This window comes from Lepidochelys kempii, chromosome 2, assembly GCF_965140265.1.
Source record: "Lepidochelys kempii isolate rLepKem1 chromosome 2, rLepKem1.hap2, whole genome shotgun sequence".
In the NCBI taxonomy this organism is placed as follows: domain Eukaryota; kingdom Metazoa; phylum Chordata; order Testudines; family Cheloniidae; genus Lepidochelys; species Lepidochelys kempii.
In genome coordinates, this window is record NC_133257.1 from 60028295 (window position 1) to 60049978 (window position 21684).

Here is a 21684-nt window from a genome sequence, read left to right on the forward strand (position 1 = left end):
GACTTAGTCCTAAGTGGAGCACAGGATCTGGTCCAAGAGATGAATATAACTGGACTGCTTAGTAATAGTCACCATAATATAATTGAATTAATATCCCTGTGGCGGGGAAAACACCACAGCAGCCTAACATGGTAGCATTTAATTTCAGAAAAGGGAACTACATAAAAAAGTAAGTATTTTTTTTCATAGAACGCACAGTCAACCTGTGGAACTCTTTGCCAGAGGATGTTGTGAAGGCCAAGACTATAACAGGGTTCAAAAAATAACTAGATGAATTCATAGAGGATAGGTACATCAATGGCTATTAGCCAGGATGGCCAGGAATGGTGTCCCTAGCCTCTGTTTGTCAGAAGCTGGGAATGGGCAACAGGGCATGGATCACTTGATGATTACCTGCTCTATTCATTCCCCCTGGGGCACCTGGCATTGGCCACTGTCAGAAGACAGGATAGTGGGCTAGATGGATCTTTAGTCTGACTCAGTATGGCTGTTCTTATGTTCTTATGGGTGTAGTTTGGGGGGCAGGGGAGGCGTTGCCCTTCTCAACTGTAAGCCTAAGGCAGGCACAAAATTTGCCAATCCCCCTCCACCAGCAGCTCTGTTGGCCTGACTGGAGATGCTCCCCCAAATACAAAAGTCAAACTATGCCTATGGAGTAAATCTGTGATTAGATGTTACCATTCTGGATAGAGCTTTTTTTTTTTTCTGTCAGAATCACCTTGCCAGAAGGGTTAGAATGAGCCATTAGGCTTTGCCCATAGTAAGGGCAGCGTGAAGGCTGCACTACCTCAGGAACAATCCCGTTGTTCTGGGTGTAGCTTATTCCTCCCTGTGTGTTTAGCACCTATCTTGGCTAGTGAGTGGAAGGTGTAAGTGAGGGGGCAAAGCCATGCCCCATCCTCTTCTTCCTGCATCTTGGTTTGTATGGGGAAGCAACAAGAAAGTAGTTCCTGCTCTTTTCTCCTTCCCACAGCAGGAACCACTATCTGAGCAGCCATTGTATGACTAAATGAGAGAGATTAAGGGTGGAGCTTACTTTCCTTTACTCCCTGTGTGGCTGAATAAGGGCTAGGACAACCTGACCTTTGGTGAATGGGGCCTGATCCTGCAAACCTTTGCTCATGTGGGTAATCTTTACCATACAAGTTGTTCCATTAGACAAGACTCAAATGAGTAAGGGTTTGAAGGCTAGGTCTCTAGAGATGAAGGTGATGAGAAATGGTTTTCCCAATTACTTATTGGAACTTTAGTTAAATACTGTTGAGCCAGCTATATGATGACTTTGTGAAAACAATAATTTCATGAATGTAGGCATTTTATTTTGGTTTCTGAATTGTTCACCAGCCATTTCTGATTTCTGCAGAAGCATTCAGTATTCGCCAAACAGGTTACTTGTCAAAGTGTGGGGTTGCGTGCAAACTGTTCACTTGACTATTCACCACCATTGGTACAGGATTACTATGTATTTTCTGCTCCAACACTTGGATGACACACTCTTCACCAAGAAAAGCTGAGTAATGAGTAACTGTGAATATCACATTTCTGGTCCAAATGTGAGGAGCATTCAAGATTCAAACATTTTGGGGAATATTTGAACATTTGAAATATTCAATAAGAACAAATATTGGGCCAGATTCTGCTATCCTTAGTCATACTGAGTTATAAATTACTCTCCAAGTCATCCAGTTTAATGCAATGGGGCTACTTCCATAATGAGGTACTACTCAATGTAAGAGTGGTAGAATTGTCTCATGATGAATAGCAGCAAGTAGAACTCATGTAGTTTATCGACAAATGTATTTGTGGCTCAGTTTTTCCATTCTGTAACCAAATCTAATCTGTAATATGCTTTGGTTCTCAGCAAGGGTTAAATACTGAAACTGATTCCTTATTGCATATGGAGCATGGAACTGAACAATTTAGATTAATAAATTATTTACAAATATAGCACAGATGAAGAGTTAAACTAGATCTGTTCCCTTTTTCAAATTAGAGGTTATATGAAACAGCATATATCTCAAAATTCCATAATATTGATGAGCAACAATGCTAAAATATGCTTTTTAGATTAAAAAAACCCACTGCATTAAGAATAATGTCTTACAAGTGTATGTTACATGTAGCATAAGCAATAATAAAACTTTACAACATATAAGCAGCTTTAATGCATCTTATTGTCAAATACCCCAGCTGATCAACAATTAGAAATATTTTATCCTCCAAGTGTGAGTAGTAAAGGAAATTTTACTTTTTTTTTCTACCATTGCACTTTGAGAACTGTTCCCTTTAATATGAGAAGACAGAAGAGCTGAATCTCTTAAGTACACGCAAAAGATAAAGAGCAGGCGCTGTTGTGAAATATATGTCAAATCTTGGCAGAAAACACAGCTGGGCCCCCTTCAGTCTAGTCTGTTAACTATCCTCACTGGGTTGAAATCCAGTCTTTTCCTACAAGCACCAAGCTTTTGTAATGTTCTCCCAACCCACAGCTGGCCGCCTTGCTCACTAAATGCTTGCATATGCATAAACAGAACAAGGCATCCTTTCCCTGTATGCCCCCTGAAAGCCTCAAAAGCTGAAGTAAACGGTAGCCTTTCAAGAAGGGTCTTAATTAGCACCCATTGTTCCTTGTCTGGCAGTCCAGGCAGAAAGGCCCTATGATTTGAAAAAGAAGATCACAGCAGGAATCTAACTTTGCAATTGAATCAATCTGCAAACTCCACAGGACTTGTACCCTGAAAAATAGGAGGGACTAGATTAGGGCATTAATTATAGTGGCTCATTCACAGTGCTACAGTTAAGGAAAACTGTAGGTCAGCATTTCTCTTTTATATTTTTGAAAGGGAAAACAGAATCATAAAAATTCACAAGAAACTGAGACCAGACATACAAGTCTAGGCATAAGAGTGAAATCCAGTGTTAAGTCTATACATGAACTTTAACCTGTAGTGTTTCCACCACAGATAATTATTTTGAAGACTCCTGAATTGGTTAAAAATAAGAAAGCATTTCAGGATGAATGATGATTTATTCTTTTGCTTTGGTGGGAGTAGATCAGACTAAGTGCAGAGCCTGTACTTGGGATTTTGTGTACATAAGTATATGAGTTTAACATCTTTGGTATACATGGTCAGAAGAAATGTACAGTGATAGCTATGGATACTATAGATTCAAGCATGGAATGCTCCTCCTTGATTGGAATGCACAAATTAAGACAGAGCATTTCATGCTGGGGGCTAGTTTCTCAACTCATTATTAGGGATGAGTGGTTGTAGCCGTGTCGGTCCCAGGATATTACAGAGAGACAAGGTGGGTGAGGTAATATCTTGTATTGCAGAAGTTCTCAAACTTCATTGGACCACAACCCCCTTCTGACAACAAAAATTGCTACAGGACCCCAGGATAGGGGACTGAAGCCTGAGCCTGCCCAAGGCCCCCCGGGGAGGAGGGGGCAAAACCAAAGCCCCATCTCCCCAGGCCAGGGGACCAAAGCTGACACCCAAGGGTTTCAGCCCCAGGCACAGCGCCTGTAACCTGAGCCCTGCTGCCCAGGGCCAAAGCCCTTGGGCTTGGGCTTTGGCCCCGGGCCCCAGCAAGTCTAAGCCAGCCCTAGCAACCCCATTAAAATGGGGTCCCAACCCACAGTTTGAGAACCACTGTTGTATTGGACCAGCTTCTGTTGGTGAGAGAGAAAAGCTTTCAAGCTTACACAGAACTCTGCTTCAGGTGTGGGAAACTTACTCATAATGTCACAGCTAAATATTAAGGATGGGGACAGTTACACGCTGCATTATAGAACCTGTGTGGTTCTTTCCTATCCATGTGTCAAGGTTCCTCCCCCACTCTGAACTCTAGGGTACAGATGTGGGGACCTGCATGAAAAAACCTCCTAAGCTTATCTTTACCAGCTTAGGTCAAAACTTCCCCAAGGTACAAAATATTCCACCCGTTGTCCTTGGACTGGCCGCTACCACCACCAAACTAATACTGGTTACTGGGGAAGAGCTGTTTGGACGCGTCTTTCCCCCCAAAATACTTCCCAAAACCCTGCACCCCACTTCCTGGACAAGGTTTGGTAAAAAGCCTCACCAATTTGCCTAGGTGACTACAGACCCAGACCCTTGGATCTTAAGAACAATGAACAATCCTCCCAACACTTGCACCCCCCCTTTCCTGGGAAATGTTGGATAAAAAGCCTCACCAATTTGCATAGGTGACCACAGACCCAAACCCTTGGATCTGAGAACAATGAAAAAGCATTCAGTTTTTTACAAGAAGACTTTTAATAAAAAATAGAAGTAAATAGAAATAAAGAAATCTCCCCTGTAAAATCAGGATGGTAGATATCTTACAGGGTAATTAGATTCAAAAACATAGAGAACCCCTCTAGGCAAAACCTTAAGTTACAAAAAAGATACACAGACAGAAATAGTTATTCTATTCAGCACAATTCTTTTCTCAGCCATTTAAAGAATTTATAATCTAACACATACCTAGCTAGATTACTTACTAAAAGTTCTAAGACTCCATTCCTGTTCTGTCCCTGGCAAGAGCAGCATACAGACAGACACAGACCCTTTGTTTCTCTCCCTCCTCCCAGCTTTTGAAAGTATCTTGTCTCCTCATTGGTCATTTTGGTCAGGTGCCAGCGAGGTTACCTTTAGCTTCTTAACCCTTTACAGGTGAGAGGAGCTTTCCCCTGGCCAGGAGGGATTTCAAAGGGGTTTACCCTTCCCTTTATATTTATGACACCATGGGTAGAACCTCTCGCCGTTCTCGTGATGGGAGTGGGGAGGGAACTTATTTAATCATATTTACCAAACTTCTCTGCAAGAACTATATTTCCCCTCCCCCTCTATTTCCTTGCTTTCTGTGCTAATTTCAAAAAGTGGAAGATAGCAGTCTGTGTGCCAAGGGAAATAATGCTGTAGCAAATACCTCATTTATCGCAGTAGCTATCAGCAGGCAGCCATCTATCAAAATATGGGACGGGGACAATAAAGCAACATTATTGCTATATATAGAATGTGCATCTGTATAGCTTACAGGAGAAGAAAGAATGTAGAAATGAAACATTAAAAAAGAATGAAAATCAATTCTATGGTTGGTAACTCTTCCCAGCTATTTTATACCAGCACCATTATTTTCTGGATATATTCCACAATGTTGTAAATACAACTCATTCACTAAAATGGGCATTTTTTCCTGTGAAAAACATTGCCTATTGATGAAACAGTAGAAAACCAGACGTTTTCAGCCTGCCCCCCCGCAATTTTTGATTTGCAAATGCTGCCATGGTGTCTCATGGAGTTGTAATTCAGGTGACTCATGCCTAAAGCTACATTTCAGTCATGGGTATTTTTAGTAAAAGTCACGGATTGGTCATGGGCAGGAAACAAAAATTCACAGCCCGTGACATGTCCGTGACTTTTATTGTATACCCCTGACTAAAACTTGGGGGGGGGGGGCTGAAGGGGGAGCAGGCAGTGGCACACAGCCTAGGACCCACTGCTGGTGCTGGGGGGAGGGGAGGTGACAGGGCCAGCAGGCTCCCTACCTGACTCCATGCCTCCCACCAGCAGCAGCAGAGTTTGGGTGTGGGAAGGGGCAGGGGCATGGGATGGAGTGAGGTGGGCTCTGGGCGTGGCTCCCCGGAAGCGGCAACATCTCCCTCGCTCAGCTGCTAGGCGGAGGCATGGCCTGGCAGCTCTGCAGTGCACACTGCCTCTGCCTGCAGGCACCACCCCTACAGCTCCCATTGGCCCATCTCCCCCTGTCCCATGCTCAAACCCCCTCCCCCTCCCACACCCAAACTCTGCTGTTGCTGAGGTGGGGGTGGCGTGGTGACCTGAGACTACCCCAGCAGCAGCAGCCGGGGCGACTGGCACAGGGGCTTTCTGAGCTGCACCTGAGCCAGGCACATTGGGCGCTGCAGAAGTCACAGAGGTCACGGAATCCATGAATTCCATGACCTCCATGACAAACTTGCGGCCTTACTCATGCCCCTTTTTCCTGTTCAGGCCAGGCTCCTCATGGTCTCCCCTCCCATACACCATGGTCTCCCATCTTGCTGAGCGACTAGTGCATCATGGGAGTCCCTGATTGTGATGCATCATGGGAGATGCCATGTGTCTGGGACTTCCAGTCAATATTGGGAAATGGGGTGACAAGGCACCCAAACGGCAACCCACATAAGGCATGACGATAGCATTTATAAATCAAACTTTTTCACCTGTTCAGTTTTTCAATGAAAAGGCAACATTTTCCATGGAAAGCAGACACTTCACAAAAGGAGGTTAGAAAAAACAGTTTTCTGTCAAAACTCAGTATTGCTGGAAATTTTTCAGCCAGCCCTAATAATGACCCTTGTAAAAGTATGCTTTACATCACACAGTGAATCTGCTGAGACTTTCCATGCTTTCAACATAAAAGTAGCTCTTTTCTTTGTTTTATTTTAATTCAGTAGAGTTTTCCTCCCAGATTGTCCAAAATTAGAGGAAATAACTTAATACTCCTAACTTTCCCTTAGGAGAAAAAAGGTTAAGGAGCTTTTCATCTTTCTGAAGTCTCTTTTACTGCACAGGTCAACACACAATTTTACAAGTGAGGGACACATTTACCTAGTTGTCATGGTGAAAGAACACACATGGAAAATTGGCCATATAGCATTTAGTTTGACATTTAGAGAGGTAACATACAAGAAATCCTGCCAGGAAGAAGGTCCATGTTGCCAACCTTTTGTACCTTTAAGAATCATTGTTTTGCTACGGGTGTTTAAACAGAGTAATGAATTGTAAATCAATTATACCAATCTTTCCCTTAAGAAAATCATTAACAAATTCTATAAATATATCTGACAAATTAATAAAAGGATTTGCTCCATTCCATTAGTGAAACAACAGTAAGTTTCAGAGTAGCAGCCGTGTTAGTCTGTATCCGCAAAAAGAAAAGGAGGACTTGTGGCACCTTAGAGACTAACAAATTTGAGCATAAGCTTTTGTGAGCTACAGCTTACTTGTAATGTATTGAAAATAGGCCTTGATTGGCCATTGCTGTAATTTTCAACATAAATATTTTAAAAGAAATAACTGACTCAGAGCTAAATAATTTCTTGAAAAAATAATCACAGGTATTTAACATCTGAGCTTTGAACCACTATTTTCTCTGGAGTGATCCATGGCAATAGCAAGTTACAGAAATTGGCAGAATTGTAGAACACACACCTTTTAAAAAAAAACACTTGCTTCTTTCTAAACTTTTAAAGAAAACTTATGTAAAAGAAAATCCCATCTTGCCATCAGGGGTTAACTACTGCATGGACAGTGGACACTATAGGGATAATTGCCTTCTAATAACTGCCTCCACTATGTGCAAATTAAAAGGTTGGCCTGGAAAGTACAAGAGTACTAACATGATGAAACGGCAGTAATCAGTTCCAGCTAAACAAAGAAAGACCAACAGCTGGCTGCTGATTAGCTTGCCACTAGAAATTAAAAATAATTGAAGATGTGTTAATTCCAAAATGTCTTGCTTTTCAATTTATCACTGGTAAAGCTGAGAAAATTAAAATATATGTTGCTAGATATGGAGAAAAAAGATATAAATGTGCAAATTCTATAGAATTCAATTTGTGTTGTGCTCCCTTCCATGAATTGAACCCTGCAATCCAGGTGACAAGGCATGGAAGTGACTCCCCTCCTGAAATTCATGAACTCTTGTCTCCAACAGATGCTCTCCATAGGCAGCTCCTTCCAACAAGCTCCAATAATCTAGTCTTAGTTTAAATATTTTTGGGGAAGACCTTACTTGGTTAGTGATTCTTGGCTGCATTTTTGTCCCTCTGTGGACACTGCAGACTGGCTTAAATTAGAGCAGCCCTCACATTGCTCTAGCTCAGTGTCACTCACTAGCTGAGTTTGGTCACTACCATAACTTTCCCTTTCAGCTCCTCCTTCCAGCTACTATGGGCCCAAGACTTTTATCCCCTCTCCACTTCTTACTGCTTCCTCTACCAGCTCTACTGCCCTCACTGTGTCTCTCAGTGTAGCTCAGTAGGGCAAGAAGTGGGGAATGTTAGGCAGCGAACACTGATCTTTCTGGGCCCAGAGAACAGGATGTTCCCAGAAATGGTCATGGTGTGAGGGACGCAGGAATAAAGGGGACTTATGACACTCAGGAAGAGAAAGGACTGAATAAGAGAAGTGATGAGAGGGACACCACGCCATTGCAGCAGGAGACTCCGTGGGAAAGGCGGAGGGAGGAAGGACCAGGTGGCAGGCAAAGGGATAATGATGAAGGAAACATGCAATAGGAGACCAAGTGGGATAGGCAGGGAACAGGAAAGAAAGAAAACACTACAGAGAAAATTGGGGATAGGATGGTCTTGTGGCCAATGCATAGGGCTGATAGTCAGGACTCCTGGGTTCCACTCCCAGCTCTGTCACTATATGACCTTGAGAAAACTGTGTCCCATTTACACTTCAGTTACACGTCTGTAAAATGGAATAATATTATTGACCTACATCTGAGATAAGTGATATTATCTCAAGATCCTGAGATGGAAATATTAGCATTTCTTTATTATTAGATAAGAGGCCACAGGCTGGATCAGAAAAAGCCATTTACTTTACCTGCAAAAGTGACACCTGAAAAGCTTGGCAGCTATGACTTTATCAGCTCTACTTTATATTACATACCCAATTGTGCATCTCTCAAGGACCTTTCCACAATACTAGACTTCCCTACATAATCCAGGAATAGGGTATTTAGGGAATAATGTGACAAGTTATCCATGTGGAGGCTTGACAGGATCAGGTTAATATTTCTATTACCATTTTTTAACAATACATACATATAATAGCACTGAGAATAAAAAAAAAGATGGTGATATGTAAAATTAAATACAAAACTACCTGGGGGACATAGATCAACATTCATATCATGCTCCCTGTCAGTACCCAGCAAGGGCCAGGGAAGCTAATGCTCCAATCAGTGGATCAAATTTGGTGATGAATCATGGTCACGTGTCACCGGAGGCACTTTGACCATATGCTAAGAAGACTATGACATTCTGGTTGAACAGAATATTATTTCTATCCAGCTAGCTATTTTTAACATAGAAGTGATGAGTCCTATTTTTGTCACAGACATGGATGCTGCTCAAACTGTGTCTGAAATGGGGCTGTGCAAGACAAAGGAGAGAGAGAACAAAGCTGATATTCCCATTTTGCTGTATTACATTCACCGAAGGAAGAGAGGGATGGTGTAGAGAACATGGGGGTTTAAAGGTAATATTTAGTAAACACTGCGTTCATGAGAAGCAGCAATGAGAATTAGAAAAAGGGTGTTATAGCAGTAATGGTGAATTTCTTATTAATATGTGTAGATAGGCTCATATGCAATACTGATATTGGGTTCCAAGTGCTTGCCTCAGAGGCATTTGTAGTGTTAAAGGTTATGTGGTCAAGAGGAGGAAGGTAACTAAGTAGAATACCACAAGAATCAGTACTGTACTCATAATATTTACCACCATGTACTGTACATAAAATAACACAGAAGAGAAGCATATCACATAGCCCAGGGTTACGTGATTGCCCAAAGACAGACCCTATCATAATGTATACACACAGAAGGCAACATTAAGGTTGCCCTTGGAAACTGTCTAAGCCTCCTGGCTTTTGTGCATTTAATCCTTCAACCTAGGCTCAAGAGTTCATTTTCTTGTCCCTAATAAATGTATTTGCATAAACACTTCTTATCCATGTATGATACAATTAGATAACTTGTTCTAATATAACAAAGATTAGAAAAAGAATCCCCCTAAACTCAAATTGTGCCTCAAAACAAATATGGAAAGGCTGCTAGATCTGGTTTACACTGTACAAATTTCAGGACTCTAAATTTTTTCATGATTTACCCTGAAATAAATGAGAGGGGAGACAAAGAACGCATTTTAACTCTGCTAACATTGTATCCAGGCAAAGGGAGAGATTCTCAAAGAATCTGTTAAAGGAACATGTATTTCAGGTGTTTAAGTTATGACAAATTAACATTGGGCTCACAGTGCAAACAAAGGCATTAATAGGAACGGACATACCTGTAAGGAGGGAATAAAAAACTTGCCTGGTTATATTTTTAAAATCAAGAGTTTACTTTTGGTAATGCTACTTCTGTATTTTTACATCTGGATTTGCAGTGTGTCAATCTCCACAGCATTTAGATACCAAATAATAAGTAAAATCTCTACATTCTTCTGGGAGATCTACATCTTCTGCTTCATTCTTGGTAGAGTATTGAGTGCTAAGCAAGATGCTCATCTGGATAAACAAAATCCTCAGTATCTGACACAGTTAAATGTTCTGATGAATATATGTTTATTTGTATATTTAAAAGTAAAGCTGTTCCAAATTCAGCACTTGCATTCAAGGGTGATTTGGCCCACTTTCTCATCACTTCTATTCACAGCAGTTTGCACAACAGCTATCTCCAAAATTACAATTTTCTACAAATGTGAGGACTTGAATAAACTCTACCAAAGTTTGCCTAGTTTCAAGCTGAAGCCATGCAAAACTAGTAGGTTTCATATTGTTTTCACACAAAACAATAAATCCTTCCTTGGCACCAGAAAGAGGTTCACAAAAAAGTTCATGGACTTCATTTGCAAATTTAGCTTCAGTGTAACAGACAAACGTTGGGATCACATCCTTATTCCTATCAGTTTCTCAAGCCAAGCATGGTTTGGCTCGGTCAATGTTTGAATGAAAGACCTCCAAGGAACACCTACTGTGTGTACGTAGTAGAGGAAGTGGTGTTGGTATTCAGCCAGTAGCCCTTTTCCCTTTGAGTTAATAATGCCCCTGCACTGGAGCATTGGCCTTTTGGAAAACTGCCTTTCAGATTAAGTGTAAAACCAGTACCCAGACAAATTTTGGTCTTTAATCCCATTACTCTTTGTTGCTGGAACTCTGGAACAGGGAAGGTATCTGAAAATACCAGTCAGGTGGCAAATGGGAAAAAGGTAGGAGGATTTACTTGAACAGTCATGCAGACAGGAGCAGTCTGTGCATGTTTGGGAAGAAAGTCAGAGGATAGTAACAGCAGGGGAGGGGAAGATAGGGAATAGTAGACCCACACATTGGGTGGTGAGGGATCGAGAGGAAAAAGCAAGTGCTGGAGTTGGGGCACGGGCTTTGGGACGAAAGACACTGTATATGGCTAAGTTTTTATTTTATCTGACAGATCTCAAAAGTAGTTGTCAATGGGGAATCATCAAATGAGGGTGTTTCTAATGAAGTTCCACAGGGATTGTTACTAGCTTTGGTGCTACTCAGCATTTTCATTTAAGATCTAGAAGTAAATATAAAATCGCTGCTGATAAAATTAGCAGATGACACAAAGATGGACAGAGTTGTAAATAATTATAAGGACATGGCAGTCAGAGAAAGCGATCTGGATCATTTGCTAAGCTGGGCCCATTCAATCACAATGTATTTTAATACAGTCAAATGCAACATTATATATCTAGGAACAAAGAACCAGGCTTTACCTGCAAAATGGAAGACTGTATCCAGGAAAGGAGTGACTCTGAAAAGGATCCAGGGGTCATAGTGGACAAGCAACTAAACATGAGCTCCAGTGTGATGTGGGAAAAAGGAGCTAATGCAATCCTTGGAGAGTAGTGAGTAGGAGTAAGGAGGTGATTTTACCTTGTATACAGCATTGGTGAGACTGATACCAGAATATTGTGTACAGTTCTGGTGTCCACATTTTTAAAAGGATATTGCAAAATTGGAGAGGGTGTAGAAAAGAGCCATAAAAATGGTTCCAGGGATGGAGAAATGCCTTACAGTGAGAGAGTTAAAGAATTAATTCACTTTAGCTGAACAAAAAGAAGATTGAGTAGTGACTTGATTACAGTGCCTAAGTATTTTCACAGGGGGAAGATACTGGTTTCTAAAGGACTTTCTAGTCCAGCAGAGAAAGGCATAACAAGAACCCATGGCTGAAAGCTAAAGCCAGACAAATTCAAACTGAAATTAGGCACAAATTTTTAATCCTTTAACCATTGGAACAAACTACCAAGAGACATGGTGGATACTTCATCTCTTGATGTCTTCAGCTAAAGACTGCCAGCCTTTCTGGAAGATATATAGCCAAACACAAGTTACGCTTTAGTTAAACATCAGTTATTGGGCTCACTACAGGGTAACAGTATGAAATTTAAGGGCTTGTGATACACAGGCGACCAGACTAGATCATGTAATGGTCTCTTCTGGCCTTAAACTCTATGAATTATTAATTAATTATTATTTCTACAATTATTATTAAAGGTTCTCATTCGAAACTGTTAAACTACCTCACTCTCATATCCCCTTAGTCTTTTCATTTATATTAGCCACAGAAGCTAGATAAATTGTTTTATTAGACATATCACTTAATCAAAGTTTTTTGTGTATTTGTCTGCACAGCAGAACAATCAAAAAGTAGTGTATCACTCCCAGCATAAACTGTTAAATGGATTTGAAAATAAACTTGTATGTTTCAGTGAGCATTTCTGATCCGATTCTTGATCATTCCTCATCTTCCTATACAGTGACATTAATTGCAACACTAGCAGTATGTATTAGTCCTTGAATGACACTGCATCCTTTGAAGCTAAGCCAGTAGACAAAGGCATCATCGTGGTTGTGGGTAGCCTGGCAGCAAACACTACATGCTTCTCATGAGAATTTTTCTTAGAAACCTGAAAAGCCATAGGAAGCATTTGAAAGTGATGGGGAGGCAATGCTAAAAACTTGGCAAAGTTCTCTTTTTTTATACTTGAATTCTGCTCTTCAAGATATCCTTCTATTAGACAATGCAGGCTTCAGACTTCACTCTCTATTATCAGAAAACTCTGTTGCCTAATCTGTATAGACAGCAGACAGAGGAGAGTCGAGGAGTTTCTATGGAGATAGGAATTGGGGAGGAAGTGCATTTTCTCTTGATTCATCCAGTCTTCCTGATCTTATAAGGGGTCATTATAATCATTTATCTCTCCCTCTGCAGAAAAGATGACATCCCTGGGAGCAGTTGCAAGGCATGGTTCTGCTTGGCGGGGTTATGCTTGGTCTTGAGTTAGGATATTTGATACAGCTTCACCAAACCTAATATTGCAAAGGAAAATTCATACATTGTTTTGTTCTTATACTATATATCCAGTATATAATATATAGAAGCCATGCATCTGCCCCGGTCACTGACTTGATCTTAACTGCTTTCAACTAATAGGAAGCGATAACATTCATTAAGAGCTTATATACAGTAACAGTATTTCTTAAAGGCACAATGCTAAAATATATTCCCATGTGTTTTTTCAGTAAATCCAGGCAGTTTACAACAGACACTCAGGAAGAAGGTTTGGAATATGAGGCTGTCTTAATAAATTGGACGTAAGAGCACACAATACAGATATGTCCCAAATGATCATTTGTCAACTCTGGGAAAATTTTAGTGAAATTCCACACAAGCATGTTTGGCTCCTGACAGCAGCTATTGACAATGGGAGCACTCATATGCCTGGCCCCTCTACATTTCTCCTGGAGGAGAAATGTATCACTAGGAAGTGAGATGGGGGCAGAGAAGGGACAGCTCTAAGACTGGATTTAAAAAAAACAAAACAAAAAATCCCTCTGGTTTGGTTGCTGTCAGTTTGTGTTGGTCTGGAGATGCTCCTTCCCCTGTATAAGGTATCATTTGAGGGGGGAAAGGGAGGGGAGGACTTAAAATATCTCTTTTTGTGAAGGTTTTTTTAGAATTATCTGCCTTTATTTTATGTCATAGCAGGACCCATTTTGACATCTACTTTTGTAATAATTTTGCTGGGCAACTCTCTACTAACAATCTAAAGGGACTTTTGTATAGAAATATATTTACCAATTTATAGTATTTTGTGAAGGGTTTTTTGTTGTTTTTTTTGTTTGTTTTAAAAAATACTAGGGAACTAGACAATATATTTTTACAGATACTGTGGCAACATCTAAAGGACAAGGAGGAATTCTCTTGTACTTCCATCCCCACAGTATTCTCCTTCAACAACAGGAGAGCACATAATACTGTACGTGACTGTACGTGAGGCTGAGATGTTATCTGTCCTCTCCTCATGCACTCCATCATTGAACCGGCAATCCACAGACTGTTTTATTACCTTGGGCAGCTTTGCAAGCACGTTTTGATACATTTGAATCTATTTTTGATTTGTTTAATAATAAGTAAAGTTCTGTAGAAGAAAATGTGAACGGTTTGGGTTTTTTGGGTGTGTGGGGGAGCCCACATCATTGCAAATACTAACCTAAAGCACTGAAACTCTCACTAAAGTTTAATGAATAGTAAGAACTAGCCATCATAAGGCAGAGTTACTAAAAGAAAAACAAAAAACCCCTAAATCATGTAATATAAGAACTTCTGGGGTTACTTGGAAATCTGGAAGAAGTGAAATTATGTGACTATTAGAAACCTCTAAGATTAGAGCAACAAAATTATAAGTGCTGATAACCTGAGAATTGTGACACCTTTTACCTTTATCTTTACCAGCATAATCTGTAATCTGTCTTTAGGTCATGTTTTAACTGTTTTCTCATTTCTGATGGAGCAGGAGAGAAGTTGTGGAAATTGTGTCAAGAAAGTTCATAGAATATCAGGGTTGGAAGGGACCTCAGGAGGTCATCTAGTGTGACCTCCTGCTCAAAGCAGGACCAATCCCCAACTAAATCACCCCAGTCAGGGCGTTGTCAAGCCTGACCTTCAAAACCTCTAAGGAAGAAGATTCCACCACCTCCCTAGGTAACCCATTCCAGTGCTTCACCACCCTCCTAGTGAAAAAGTTTTTCCTAATATCCAACCTAAACCTTCCCCACTGCAACTTGAGACCATTAGTCCTTGTTCTGTCATCTGCTACCACTGAGAACAGTCTAGAGCCATCCTCTTTGGAACCCCCTTTCAGGTAGTTGAAAGCAGCTATCAAATCCCCCCTCATTCTTCTCTTCTGCAGACTAAGCAATCCCAGTTCCCTCAGCCTCTCCTCATAAGTTATGTGCTCCAGCTTGACTCTTTTTTTGTTGCCCTCCGCTGGACTCTTTCCAATTTTTCCACATCCTTCTTGTAGTGTGGGGCCCAAAACTGGACACAGTACTCCGGATGAGGCCTCACCAATGTCAAATAGAGGGGAATGATCATGTCCCTCAATCTGCTGGCAATGATCCTACTTATACAGCTCAAAATGTCATTAGCCTTCTTGGCAACAAGGGCAAACTGTTGACTCATGTCCATCTTCTCATCCACTGTAACCCATAAGTCCTTCTCTGCAGAACTCCTGCCTAGACATTCGGTTCCTAGTCTGTAGCAGTGCATGGGATTCTTCCGTCCTAAGTGCGGGACTCTGCACTTGTCCTTGTTGAACCTCATCAGATTTATTTTGGCCCAATCCTCTAATTTGTCTACGTCCCTCTGTATCCTATCCTTACCCTCCAGTATATCTACCACTCCTCTCAGTTTAGTGTCATCTGCAAACTTGCTGAGGGTGCAGTCCATGACATCCTCCAGATCATTAATGAAGATATTGAAAAAAACCAGCCCCAGGACTGACCTTTGGGGCACTCCACTTGTTACTAGCTGCCAACTAGACATGGAGCCATTGATCGCTACCCATTGATGATCCCATCGCTACCCGATGATCTAGCCAGATTTGTATCCACCTTATAGTCCATTCATCCAGCCCATACTTCTTGAACTTGCTGGGAAGAATACCGTGGGAGACCATATCAAAAGCTTGGCTAAAGTCAAGGAATAACACGTCCACTGCCTTCCCCTCATCCACAGAGCCAGTTATCTCATCATGAAGGCAGTTAGGTTAGTCAGGCATGACTTGCCCTTGGAGAATCCATGCTGACTGTTCCTGATCCCTTTCCTCAAAATAGTTCAAAATAACTAGATTTTAAAAAAATACATTTTCCTGATTTAATTTCTTTAACTCAGTTTGATAGAAAAACATTATAAATTGTGGAGAAGTCAATTTAAACCAATTGGAATTCACAGTGTTATTTTGAATTAAGTTCATATTACTTTGTTATATGGAGAAATTCATATTAATTGATTGCAATGATGAACCTTCACATAATAAAAGAAGGCTGGTGTGTATGACTCTGATGATGTACTATTGTAATTATTGGATCCTGTGGCACACAGGCACACTGGTTTTCACCACTCTGTCACCATCTCTTGTCAGGCCTGACATACTCACTACACCTAAACATACGGTTGTCATAATCTGTGTCTAAAAAGATGTTATGTAAAGCATCACCTACAAACTGGTAACACACTGGTCCCCAAGATCATGGTGTGGTGTATTTGTGGGGTGTGCACAGAGGACTTTTCTATAGATTTGTGCTGGCAATATGTTACTAAAATTTATTTAAATCAAGCATGTTAGGGGGAGTTGATAAACAGGTGTTCTCCAAAGAGGTCAACACCTCAAACCAGGTGTAGTCAAATTAAATGGGCTATTCATTTGTATTGAAACTTGCAGGAAGAGATCATTCACATTGTAAAAATCACCAGTGGGGCAAAAGACTGCCTGGGGTCTACACCAGACAGCATGGTGTCAGACCCAACCAGGAAAAGAAGCTTTGTTTGGGCTTACTTGTCAAACACTACATTTCAAAGGTTTCCTGGACTTTAAAGAGAAAGGGGAGAAAACCCCATAGTTATCCATTACCGGGCAGATATAACAGACCATAGCTCTTGTACATCTGAGAAAAGTGGATCCTTCAACCAAGAAGTCTCTGGGAACTGAATATAGGTGAGAAACCTGCTTAGGCAAAGATTGTAACTTGTTAAAGTTCAGTTTGTAGTCTTAGAAGCATATTTTCACTTGTGTTTGTTGGTAACCATTTTTATCCTTTCTTCTTTGCACTTGGTATCACTTAAGCCTATGACTTTTTGTTTAATGAACTTGTTTTACTTTTACTATAAATCAATTCAGTGCTGTGATTAAAATAAGTGTTTATCAAATTCCAGTTGAAGTAATGAGCTGCATATGTTGACTCTTTAAAGAAGCAATGAACTTAACTTCTGAGAGTGTTCCAGGAGAGGGCTGGACACTGCAGAGAGATGTCTCTGGAGAACCTGGGATTTGCAGTGCACTGTAGGTTACTACATGGCAAGGTTAAGACTGGCAGAGTTTTGAGGTGTTTGCTGGTGAGGAAGACAAACTTGTGTGGCAGGGAGCTGACATACAGTCGAATGTCCAGTATAGCTCACTCTTGCTGAAGCAGAGGGATAACACAGTGGCTCACAGTTTTGGGTGTCCTGAACAGCATATCACAAGTGGTATTATTGTTAAGTATTGCCCTCTTAGCCTGCCAATGTGTGCATTATTTACGTTGCAGCACCACCCAATAGCCCTACTAAGGATAATGTTTCTAGTTCTAGGTGCTATATAGACTTGAGACGCTGTCCCTTTCCTAAAGTATTTACAATAAAAATAGGTTAAACCAACAATTGAAAAGATAGGTAAAAGCTAAATATCAAGTTATACATATCTTTTCAGATGTAATTTTTAAAAGTCCAGTCAACCATCCTTCCTTTCCTGCTGAGCAAGTGCCCTGGACAACTTGCACCTCCATTGCCCAGGTGCCCAACTGTACAACCTACAGAAAACAGATTCAGGTCCATAATTACAGTGTCTGTTAAGCCAACAACAAAAACACACACATACACCAAATATTCAGATGGTGTCTGAGTTACTAGACACCGAACACATCAAATGGAAATCTGTGTTGGCAATTCCAGCTGCTCTCCCCACTTTCTAGAGACCAAGGCTTCTTCCTTCACTATGGGGTCTCTCGGGAAAACTGTTAACACCCACTGGAATTCTGGTGGATGGACTGCCTTCCTCTAGTATTCCTCAGGAAGACACCAGGCAGGGTAGCTCTCACATAAAATCCTGTTTGTCTTCTTCCCTCCTGTACACTACATCAGGAATCAGCAAAGAGCCACTCCCTGCTGCTGCCATGGAGAAGTTAATTTGTTTGTCTATCTTAATGACAAAAAGATAACAGAGAAAATTAGACAAAATGGCTGGTGGCAATCCTTCAGACCTCTTGGGAAAGGCTTGGCCAATCAGGGAACCAGAATTAATACCCTGTGACTTACAAACACACAGAACCAACCAACTCAGTTCGTAAATTGACAAAAATTGTCCCACACCAACATTTGTCACAACACTTCTGCCAATATCCTAATAGCAAAAAATAGTCAGGAAAATGTGAAGTCTGTAGTAAAATTGCTTCAATCTGGCCAGGCAATTTTTAACAAAAAGACTTTCTTACAAATACCTCACCTTCCTCAAGTAACTTATTGACAGTAAACATCTGAAGGAATATAAAATACTTCAGACCTGAATTAATAGGCATACACTTGGATTCAGAGACATGAAAGACAAAGGTGAGGCTGGATCACTTCTGTGGCTTCAACTTACACTAGGGATCTGATTCTGTGGCATGTCAGAAGATTTCAGCATTCATTGAAAGAAATGGGATTTGCGGATGCTCAGCACCACATAGGCCCTTACCGTTATTCTCAGAAATCATTAGCTCATCCCCAAAGCTAAAATTGATAGTGAGAGTACAGTCAGGCCCTATGCATCCACAGAAAGTTCTAAGGCAATGGAATCTCTGAATAGACTATATTCAGAGTGAAACTAATAATAATCCCTAGTGATCTCAGCTTCAATGAAAATGACCTCAGAGGATACAGCAGTAACAAACTTAAAAAAATTATGGCACAACTGACAGCCACAAAAAATTCCACTTCACCATTGAAGTGCAACGGGATTTAATAAAGGCTATCAAAACTGGCACACAGACCTGTTCCTAGACAGAGGCTATATACTTGAGAACTATGCAAAATATTATGTAGCATGCATGTGACTAAGTCCTTTAGAGAAGAAAATCCCTGAGACTGTGTTAAATTAAATAGGATTATGATTTTCACTAATCTGCATCCAATGTGACCATACAAGGGTATTATTTGGTAATATTTAATATTTAAGGAATTAGATAGCTGGTCACTGCTGTTATAGAGCTAAATTCAGTGACTGTTTAGACATGAAAATGTTAAATATTCCATCGTTAAAGAGGCAGTATGATTTATAATGTCTGAATTAAATGTTTGTTTCATGCTCCGTCTGGCAAATTCAATGAATTTAAGTACAAGGAAATTGATTATGCTTAGGTGAAAATGTGAAGATCGTTAAAAGAGGAAAACTCAAAGGAAACACACTTATGAATATAAAACACATGGAAAATGTCTAGGGTGGGACTTTCAAAAGCCTAACTGGCCTAACTCTGCTCCTTCTGAAGTCACTTGTCAAACTCATATTGACTTCCACGAGAGTAGAGTTAGAACAACACTAAGTGAGCTTTCAAAACTCCCACCTCTAGTGCCTTATAGTCTTTTCAATGACATAGAAAAAGATTTACATAGATAAGCTCTTAACTGAGCAAGATATCTAAACTAGACACCTGGGGTATGTCTTCACTACCCACCGGATGGCGGGCAGTGATCAATCCAACAGGCATCTATTTATCGCGTCTAGTCTAGACACGATAAATTGACCCCCAAGCGCTCTCCCATAGACTCCTGTACTCCAGTGCTGCGAGACGCAGCAGTCGACTCACCGGGGTGGAGACACCATGGTAAGTTGATCTAAATACTAAATACGTCGACTTCAGCTATGTTATTCACATAGCTGAAGTTGTGTAACTTAGATCGATCCCCTCTCCCCCCTCCAGTGTAGACCAGGGCCTGGACAAAAATGGGACAACATTTATTTACCCACATAGTGGTATCTTAAATACCACTGTTGTCCCTAGTAACTGCAATCAGACATAACTGTGGTAAGTATGTGGTATATGTTGTAAATCATTGACACTTTAATGGCAACCTCTGTAAAAGCAGATAGATAACTCACTGTCAGGGTTCCCTCCCCACTCTGAACTCTAGGGTATAGATGTGGGGACCCATATGAAAGACCCCCTAAGCTTATTTCTACCAGCTTAGGTTAAAAACTCCCCAGGCACAAATTCTCCCTTGTACCTTGGGTTTAAGTAACGCTGCCACCACCAAGTGATTTAACGAAGAACCAGGGAAAAGGACCACTTGGAGTTCCTCTTCCCCCAGGAATCCCCCCAAGCCCTTACACTCCCTTTCCTGGGGAGGCTTGAGAATAATATCCTAACCAATTGGTTACAAAATGATCAAAGACCCAAACCCCTGGGTCTTGGAACACTGGAAAAATCAGTCAGGTTTTTAAAAGAAGGATTTTATTTTAAAAAAACAAAGGTAAAAATCATCTCTGTAAAATCAGGATGGAAAATACTTTTACAGGGTATTCAGATTCAAAACACAGAGGATTCCCCTCTGGGCAAAACCTTAAAGTTACAGAAAACAGGAATAAACCTCCCTCTTAGCACAGGGAAAAGTCAAAGAAAAACAAAAGATAAACTAATCCGCCTTGCCTGGCTTACCTATACTGGTTGCAATATCGGAGACTTGATTTGGGATGGGTTGGAAAAGATGGATTTCTGTCTGGCCCCTCTCAGTCCCAAGAGAGAATCCCCACACAAACAAAGAGCACAAAAAAACCCTTCCCCCCCAAGATTTGAAAGTATCTTCTTTCCCCATTAGTCCTGTTGGTCAGGTGTTAACCTGGTTATCTGAGCTTTTTAACCCCTTGTAGGTAAGGAGGAATTCTAGGCTGCCCTTAGCTGTATGGTTATGACACTCACAGTTGAGATTTGCAGTGTTGTCGTAGCCATGTTGGTCCCAGGATCTTAGAGAGACAAGGCGGGTGAAGTCATGTCTTTTATTGAACCAACAAAGTTAAAATTATCAGTTTCAGATCCTGCCCCTGCACAGACTCATGCACATGCTTAAACATGGTAGCAGTCCTATTTAATTAAAAAAACAGAAGTGCAATATAAAATATATTATTACTATTAAATATAATTACAAGGAAGAGTAAGAGCCTAATTTACAGACCACTGAAGTCAATGGAAAGATTCCTATTCAGTTCAATTGATTTTAGAGATTTTAGGTGTCTTTGCAGATAATTGTTCTTCATCAATGTGTTCAATAATTAGATTTAATATTCAGAATCTCTTTTCTACTGTTACTTTTTAAAGAACTTTGCCACTATCAAGGTTATCAGATCTCATTCTTTTGTTTTACTAACTGTACAGCACATAGGTATACATACTACTTTACCAACAGTTAAAATAATTGCTCGCTAAAGAACTTACAATCACTTTGCTGGGAATGAGATTTCACTCTGAAAATTATTTATATCAAAATGGCATATTTTTACTCAACTGTTCTGCTCCCTGAGTGTATTCACAACTATATCTGCCTAATTGAGGGACAAAAAGAAGTTTTAAATGCTTTTCCAAAAGTGTTGCAAAACCGGTACAGCTGAAAAAGAAACACAGCCTCAATATTAATAATTAAACTTCAAATACTAGTCAAATTCTTGCACCAGTGACATCTGTGGAAACCCCACTGAAGACAATTGTGCAAGTGTAACTGAGGACTTCATCTGAAGACCATTTTGCTTTATGAGTATACACAAGGTCATAATTTGGCCTGCAG